At 34.2% G+C, this 9,865-nt stretch overlaps 1 pseudogene; it reads left to right on the top strand.

Annotated features, from left to right (window-relative positions):
* Window positions 1-1,453: 1,453 nt before the first annotated feature.
* Window positions 1,454-9,537, top strand: LOC144236973 (large ribosomal subunit protein uL11 pseudogene; annotated as a pseudogene).
* Window positions 9,538-9,865: the final 328 nt, after the last annotated feature.

Genomic DNA, 9,865 nt, shown 5'->3' with positions numbered 1-9,865 from the left:
TGTATCAACTTTCTGCCTCTTCCTTGAAGGTTACCATTATCTAGAATTGTATATTTATCATTCTCTTGCTTTATATAAAAAATTATATTGAGAGGATATATCAAATAGTTTTGCTTGGTTGATCCCTCAACTGTGCTATCATGTGTACCTATAGTTATTTTATTTTTAAATTGTTGTATAATAGTGAATTTAATGAATATATCACAATATATCTATTTTCCCACCAATGGATATTGGGCTATTTTTAATGTTACTCTATTAAAAATAATGCTTTTATGAACAATCTCACTAGTAATGTATGAGAGTGTCTATTATGCAACATTCATTTTATTTTATTTTATTTTTTCTTTAACATACAATGATGTATTGATTTTAAGTGTACAAGTTAGTGATTCAACAATTCCATGCATCACCTAATGCTCATCCCAGCAAGTGTGCTCCTAAATATCCATCACCAATTTGACTCATGCCTCCAGCAACCATTAGTTTGTTCTCTATAATTAAGTCTTTTTCTTAGTTTGTGTGTGTCTCTTCCTTTTTTTCTGCTTGGTCATTTCTTTTTTTTCTTAAATTCCACATATGGGTGATATCATATGGTATTTGTCATTCTTTGACTGACTTATTTTGCTTAGCATTATACTCTCTAGTTCTATTCACATCATTGCAAATGGCAACATAACTTTTTTTATGGCTGAATAATATTCCTTTGCATACATATACACACACACATATACACACCACATCTTCTTACTCCACTTATTTATTGATGGACATTTGGGCTGTTCCCATAGTTTGGCTATTGCTGATAATGTTGCTATAAACATTGCAGTGTATGTGTCCCTTTGAATTAGTGTTTTGTATTTTTTGGGAAAATACCCAGTAGTGTTGATTGCTGAATCATTGGGTAGTTCCATTTTTAACTTTTTGAGGAAACCCCATACTGTTTTCCATAATAGCTGCAAGAGAGTGGAAGAGAGTTCCTATTTCTCCACAACTTCTCCAATACTTTTTGTCTCTTGTGTTTTTGATTCTAGTCATTCTGACTGGTGTGAGATGATGCCTTATTGTAGTCTTGATTTACGTTGCCTTGAGGATGATGAGTGATGTTGAGCATCTTTTCATGTGTCTATTGGCACCTGGATGTGTTTCTTTGGAAAACTGCCTCTTCATGTTTTCTGCCCATTTTATAATTGGATTATTTGTTTTTTGCAGGTTGAGTTTTATCAATTCTTTATATACTTTGAATACTAATCCTTTATCAGATATGTCAGGTGCAAATATCTTCTTCCATTCAGTAGGTGCCTTTTAATTTTCTTAATTATATCCTTCACTGTGCAAAAGCTTTTTATTTTGATGTAGTCCCAAATGTTTATTTTTGCTTTTATTTCCCTTGTCTCATGAGATGTATCTAGAAAAATGTTGCTACAGATTTTGGCTTTTGGCTTGGAGGAGGCAACGGTGCAACAGTCTTCAGTCATTCCGAATCCGGGTTCATTTAACACCAACACCAACTGCCTCCACCATGATGCCTGAGTTCGACCTCAATGAGATCAAAGTCATATACCTGAGGTGCAAGTGGCGAAGTCAGTGCCACATTTGCCTTGGTTCTGAAGATTGGCCCACTGGGTCTGTCTCCAAAAAAGGTTGGTGATGACACTACCAAAGCAACCAGTGATTAGAAATGTCTGAGGATTACAGTGAAAGTGACCATTCAGAACAGATAGGCCCAGATTGAAGTGGTACCTACTACCTCTACCATGATTATCAAAGCCCTCAAGGAACTGCCAAGAAACAGAAAGAAGCAGAAAAACATTAAGCACTGTGGAAATAGCACTTTTTTTTCTTTACAAATAGTTTATTGTCAAGTTGTTTTCCATATAACACCCAGTGTTCATCCCTACAGGTGTCCTCCTCCATGCCCATCACCCCCCTCCTCCCCCACACCCATCAGTCCTCGTTTTGTTCTCAGCATTCAAGAGTCTCTCATGGTTTGCCTCTCTCCCTCTCCCCCACTATTTCCCCCCTTCTTCTCCCCCACGGTCTCCTGTTAAATTACTCCTAATCCTCCTATATGTGCAAACATATGGTATTTGTCCTTCTCTGCCTGACTTGGAAATAGCACTTTTGATGACATTGTCAACATTGCCCAATAGATGCAGCATCAACCTTTATCCAGGGAACTCTCTGGAATTATTAAAGATATTTTGGGGACCACTCAGTCTGTGGGCTGCAATATTGATGGCTGCCACCCTCATGACAGCATAGATGGCATCAATAGTGGTGCAGTGGAATGCCCAGCTAGTAATGTTGCTATATCCTTTATCAGCAACATTACTGAGTATACTCTTTTCCAGGAGTTTTATGGTTTCAGGCTTCACATTTAGGCCTTTAATCCATATTGTGATTATAATCTTGAGATTATTTTTGTGTATGGTGTAAGAAAATAGTCCAGTTTCATTCTTGTGCATCTTGCCGTCCAGTTTTTCCAACACCATTTGTTGAAGAGACTGTTCTTTTCCTATTGGATATTCTTTCCTGCTTTGTGGAAGACTAATGACCATATTATTGTGGGGGGTTTTTCTGGTTTTTTAATTCTGTTCCATTGATCTATGTGTCTATTTTTATGCCAGTACCATACTGTTTTGACTACTACAGCTTTGCAACATAACTTAAAGTCTGGGATTGTGATGCTTCCAGCTTTGCCTTTCTTTTTCAGAATTGCTCTATTTGGGGTCTTTTGCAGTTCCATACAAATTTTAGAATTGTTTGTTGTAGTTATGTAAAAAATGTTGTTGGTGCTTTAACAGGGATTGAATTAAATCTGTCGATTGCTTTGGGGAGTACAGCCATTTTAACAATATTTGTTCTCCCAGTCCATGAACATGAAATGTCTGTGCATTTCTTTGTGTTATCTTCAATTTCTTTTATCAATGTTTTACCATTTTCAGAGTACAGATCTTTTACCTCTTTGGTTATGTTTATTCATAGATATCTCGTATTATGCTACATTCTTATGAACACTTGGTATTGTCAGATCCCATAAGTAAAATAATATTTTATTGCAATGTTAATTTGAATTTCTCTGCTTAATAAGAAGGTTTGGCACATTTTGATTAGGCAGTCTAACATATATATTTTATCTTCTGTGAACTGCATATTCATGACCCTAGTCAATCTTCCTATGGGGTTATTTATCTTTCTTATTGATTCTTATCACCTATTTATATATTATATACAGTGTATATACATAAAATTGTCCATTATTTATTATAACATCTCCTCTCAGGTTTTGTGTTGTCTTTGCATTCTCTTTACAGTGAATAGTCAAAGGATTTATCAGTCTTTTCCTTCAAAGTTGTAGTGAGTTGAATAGTGTTCCCCCAAACTCATGTCCACTTATAACCTGTGAATGCAACCTTTTTTGGAAATAGGGTCTCTGTGGATATAATTAAATTACAATAACTGGTTTTCTTACAAGAGGAAAAATTAGACACAGAGAGAGGAGACACAGGGAAGATGACCACATGACAATAGAGGTAGACACTGGAATGCTACCATGGTAAGCAAGGATTACCAGGAACCACCAGAAGCTAGAAGGGACAAGAAAGGAATCTTCCCTAAAGGTTTCAGAAGGCATGTGGCCCTGCAGGCACCATGATTGCAGAATTCTAGATTCCAAAACTTCAAGGAAATAAATTTCTATGTTGTAAGAAACCCAGGATGTGGTAATTTGTTATAGCAGCCCTGAGAAACCAATATAATGGTTAACAATTTTTGTTTTAAGAAATGTCTTTTAAATCCTAAAGCTATAAAGATACCCTATATATTGTGTTCTAGAACTGTAATTACTGCCTCCGTATTTAAGTTTTTAATCCATCAAGTACAGATTTTGTTTATGGGCATGTGTAGGAATCCCATCTTGTTGGTTTTTTTGTTTTGTTTTGTTTTTCTCTTTGGATAATGCACTGTCCCAGCACCATTTACTCAAAGGTTCAGCTTTTAATTTGAAAAGGCTCCCAAGTATATAAAATTGCCATAAAAGTTTGATCTCATTTTGGGGCTCTTCTGAGTCTATTTCATTGGTGAATTTGCCTGTCATATGGTAAATTTGCCTATCATATGGTGAATATGCATATGATAATTCTAGTCTAATTATTGTAAATTTATTATCATTCTTCCTATCTAGTAGAGTTAATACTTTCACCGTTCTCTTTTTTTTCTTTACAAGTCTCTTGGTTATTCTAGAGTATATGATCTTCCATTAAAATTTAAAATTAGCTTGTAAGCTTTTCTTAAAAGTCCATTGAGATTTGGATTAAAATTTCATTTAATCTATAGCTCACTTTGAAGAATTAGCATTTTTATAATATTAAGCTGATCGATTTATAAAAATAGTTACATATTTTTGTTTGCATTTTAAAATACATTAATAATGCATTATAATTTTCTCCATATAAGATTTGTACATTTATTGTTGAATTCATTTCTAAGTACCATGTATTTTTTGTTGCTATGTAATATTTTCCTTTCAAAATTATGTTTTATAAGTGGTTGGTGTACATAAATGCAAATTTTTATTGTTGATATTATACCCACCTTGCTAAATTTTTTTATAATATTTACATGCCAAAAATGAATGCAGCATGTATTCTTCTTTTGCAATATTTATACTTTTTGCTCTTTTTTTCAAAGTTTATTTATTTATTTTGAGAGAGAGATTTTGTGTGTGTGTGTGTGCGTGTGCGTGTGTGTGTGTGTGTGTGTGAGAGAGCAAGGAATGGGCAGACATAGAGAGGGAGGCAGGGGAGACAGAGAGAGAGAGAGAGAGAGAGAGAGAGAGAGAGAGAATCCCAAGCAAGCTCATTGCTGTCAGTGCAGAGCTCAATGTGGGGCTCGCTCAAACTCATGAACCATGAGTTTATGACCTGAGCTGAAATTGAGAGTCTAATACTTAACAAAAATGAGCCACCTAGGCACCCCAGTCCTTATACACTTTGTATCTTTTCCTCTCTTTGCTTCTGTCTGCAACCTCCAGTATAAGGCTATATAGAAACAGTAAAATTAGACATCTTTGTCTAGTTTCCTAGTTTTAAATTTAATGTTTCTACTGTTTTACAATTAAGAATTATATTTGCTGTAGAATTTTGTGGGGATTTTTGTAGAATTTTGTGGGGTTTTTTTGTACTCTTTAAGAGATTAAAGACATTTCTTCCTATTCATAATTTGCTAATAATAATGAATATTATCTGAAAATGACTATATTCTTGATTTATAAAGCCCTTTGCCACACAGTACATACAACTGAGAAACACCAGCTTTTAAAGTCTTACCACCATTGTTTTTGTGAAATAATACAGCCTCACTATAGCTACTATTATTTTAACTTTTTCTTATCTATTTATAACTTACTGAACAATTCACAAAATTGCTACTATTGACTTTATAAATCCTAACTTCTTAATCAAATATTGATGAAAACTTTAATTCTCCAAAAATCACACTCTCTCTAGAGACTTATTATTTAAGAAATGTTGTATTTTTTGAGTTGCAAAAGGGGAACCTACATGGAAAGGGAAACTTAAACACATGCTAAGAAAAGGAAACCACAGGTGTTTCTTCTGCATAGAACTGGTCTTTGGATTGTAATGCACAGAATACTTTGAAAGGATTGTTTCCCAACTTTCATCTGTCTGTGATCATATTTTAGGAAAGAAAACCAAAACTCATTGAATACAGTGATAAAATGGAAAGATTGTTGCAATAAAAGTTTTCTTAAATGAATATAAAGCATGGGTTAGTCATTCCTAACAGTTTGATAAAAAAAGGAAGAAGGCCAAAAAAGAAACACAAACCAGTTGCCATCGCTTTTAAGTTAAATAGATCTGTAATTTTTTTGTGTTCTGTTTTCAAGAGGGTGAGTTTCAGTGTAATTCTGTTAAGAACAGTATTTCCCTATAATAATCACAAGCTTTGGGATGTTCTAAACAGTTATCTTCTTGGAATTGTTACCCTGAAACCTTGCAATTGATTATGCGTATAAATCATAAGAAACTTCAGTTATTACAATATTTTAAGTAAGAGATAGTCATACTGGCTACAATGAAAGAGATAGGAAATACCAAGTGATAGGAATTGCCATGTATTTCAGATGTGAGTGTGAAGTGCCAACCACTTTTGAAAACTGACACTTTCTTTTTTTTTTATTTTTTTAATGTTTTATTTACTTCTGAGAGAGAGAGAGAGAGACAGCATGAGCAGGGGAGTGTCAGAGAGAGAGGGAGATATATAGAATCTGAAACAGGCTCCAGGCTCTGAGCTAGCGGTCAGCACAGAGCCCGATGCGGGGCTCAAGCCCATGAACTGTGAGATCATGACCTGAGCTGAAGTCAGACGCTTAACCAACTGAACCACCCAGGCGCCCTGAAAACTGACACTTTCTACCAAGGATGAAAACATGCACAATCTATGACCCCGAAATTCCACTCCTAGGTATATATGCAACAGAAATGTTCACATGTTTATAAAGCAACATGTTTTGAGCATTCATAGCAGCATTATTTTTTATAACCCCAAACTGAAAACTATACAGATGTACATCCTAGTGGAATGGATTAATATTGAATATTGACTCATCAGCAATGACAATGAACCAGCTGCAATGGTATGAAGTCTCGTGGATCAATCTACAACTTCAATGGTGAGAAGTCAGGATGAATAATCCTAAAATTTGTATGAAACCAGAAAAGTCTTTGAATAGCCAAAGCAATCTTGAGAACGAAGAACAAAGCTGGAAGTATTACAATCTCAGATTTCAAATTATACTACAAACCTATAATAAATACAGTATGGTCCTGGCACAAAAATAGGTACTTAAATTAATGGAATAAAATAGAGAGCCCAAAAATAAACTCATGGTTATACGGTCAATTAACTTACGATAAAGGAGCCAAGAATATAAAATAGGGAAAAAAATTCTGTTTAGTAAATGGTGTTGGGGAAACTGGACAATTACATTTAAAATAAGAAACCAAACCCCATTTTACACTATACTTACAATAAACTCAACATGTATTAAAGGACCAACTATAGTTAAGAGTCTGTTTCTTGGTTCGCATCTCTCTCTCTTTTTCCCTATGCTTGTTCCCTTTTTTTTTGTAACTATAGTGAACACACTNAGAACCCGACTCTTAACTATAAAGAACAAACTGATGGTTACCAAAGGGGAGATGAGGGCTGGATGGATTAAACAGGTGATGGGAATTAAGGAGTACACTTGTGATGAGTACCAGGTATTGTATGTAAGTGCTAAAGCTCTATAAATTGCACACCTGAAACTAATGTTAAACAGTATGTTAGCTAACTGGAATTTAATTAAAAAATTTTTAAAAAGACCTAACTATAAGACCGGAAACCATAAAATCCCCTAAAAGAATACAAAGAATAAATTCTTTAACATAGGCTTTAGCAATCTTTTTATGAATCTGCCTCCTCTGACAATGGAAACAAAAGCAAAAATAAACTATTGGGACTACATCAAACTAAAAAGATTTTGCAAAAAAAAAAAAAAAAAGAATGAAAAGGTAGCCTCCTAAATGAGAGAAGATATTTACAAATAATATATTCAATAAGAGGTTAATTTCTAAAATAAAGAACTCATACAATTCAACAACAACAACATCAACAACAACAAAAGCAGCCTGATTAAAAATGGGCAGAGGATCTGAATAGATACTTCTGCAGAGAAGACATACAGATCTCCAAAAGACACATGAAGAGATGTTCAATATCACTAAACATTGGGGAAATGCAAGTCAAACCCACGAGATATCATCTCAGACAGAAGGGCTAAAATCAACATGACAAGAAATAACAAGTGTTGGTGAGGATATGGATAAAAGAAAACCCAGTACACTGCTCATGGCAGTGTAAATTAGTGCAGCCACTATGGACAATAGAATGGAGATTCATCAAAAAATTAAAAAGACAAAGATCATATGATCCAGTAATTCCATTTCTGGGCATTTATCTGAAGAAAGAAAAACACTCATTTGTAAAGATATATACACCTCTATGTTCATCACAGCATTATTCACAATAGCCAAGATATGGAACCAACTTGGGTCCATCACCAGATGAATGGATGAAGATGTGGTGTGTGTGTGTGTGTGTGTGTGTGTGTGTATTATTCAGCCATAAAAAAGAGTGAGATCTTGTCATTTGTGACAACATGGATTGATCTTGAGGGTATTATGCTAAGTGAAATAAGTCAAACAGATAAAGACAAATACCAGAGGATTTCATTTATATGTGGAATCTTAAAATCAAAACAAATGAACAAATAAAACAGAAATATACTCATAAATATAGAAAACAAACTGAAGGTTGCCAGAGGGAAGGAGATTGAAGAGATGGGTGAAGTAGTTGAAAGGGCTAAGAGGTACAATCTTCTACTTATAAGCAAGTTGTGGGAATGTAAAATACAGTAAAAGTAAATAAGGAAATTAGTCAATAATACTGTAATAACTTTGTATGGTGACAGATGGTAACAACATCCATCATGGTGAGCATTTGTAATGTATTATAAATGTTAAATCACTATGTTGTACACCTGAAATTAATACAGTATTACATGTTAACTCCATTTTAATAAAAATAATTTTTAAAAGTCAGACACACAAAAAGTATGTGCCATATGGTTCTATTATATAAAATTCAATGTAGAAAAAATATCTATACGGTCAAAAGTCAGACTCATGGTTACTTGGGAAGGTGGGAGGAGTCACATCTGGAAAGAAGCATGAGGGTCTTTTAAGGTGCTTGTGTGTGAATGCTGTTCACACAGGTATGTTCAGTCTGTAAAAATGTATTCAGACGCACACTTTCACATGCAAGTATATTTCTCTATGTAAACTGTATTTCAATAAAAATTTAGTATTAAAAAACAAAACACTGTGATAATTGTGTTTACTCACTTCCACTTACATATTATTTTCCATGTTAACTTGGTGATAATCAACAGCTAAGTGAACTTAACAGAATTCTCACCACCTTGCAGAATATTTTTTGTAAGTTAACTAATGACTTTCATAAAACACAAAGCAAAATCTACTTCTACAAAATGGGTTAAGTAGGGCTTTCATAGTATTGCTGTAGCAGGATAATAGTAATGCCCCCCCCTTTTTTGGAATAGGTTTAACTGCATTAACACACCTTAAGATTGCAGAATGAATATTCTATTATCCCACTTCAGAAAGGCATTTTATTATACAAACATTAAAATCCACTCCTCCAGATAATAAGACAAATTTAACTGAATTTACAGCCATTTGAGGTTTAACGTCAGAATTTTGTTTTTAAAATGAAAAGTATGTAGACTCAAAATTATCCTTGAAAGGTCCTGAGTAGGTAGTGTGGTACACAGAGATGGAATTATAACTCACTGTCTGTACAAGATACTTCTGTTACTAATTCAATAATTTTTCATCTGATTTAACAGGAGATAAAGAAGCCAGCTTGCACTTACAGCCATATTATTAAGAGGAGACAGAAGTATCAGAAACACATCAGCCTCACAGGCATGTAGGAGCTCAAATATCCTGAGGTAATAGCAGATTTATAGCGACTACCTCAGAATTCCTGTGGAATGCATATTCACTGGATAAAATGGCTAGTTGGATTATCCATATTATTTAAATTATTGTCTCCTTCATTCTCTTCTATCTCCCATCTCTGGCGCCAGTGCAGTGCACCAATATTTGAATTCACAAAAATTAATCCCTCATATGGGACTCCATTGTACTATGGAAAAGTCTGAATTTTATAGTCACACAAATCTGGAATCAATGGCTGGATCTGCCATTTACTA

Source organism: Crocuta crocuta, unplaced genomic scaffold (genome assembly GCF_008692635.1).
Source record: "Crocuta crocuta isolate KB4526 unplaced genomic scaffold, BGI_CrCroc_1.0 scaffold126, whole genome shotgun sequence".
Taxonomy (NCBI): Eukaryota; Metazoa; Chordata; class Mammalia; order Carnivora; family Hyaenidae; genus Crocuta; species Crocuta crocuta.
Note: the sequence above shows the minus strand (reverse complement) of the source record. Positions and strands in the feature narration are given on the sequence as shown.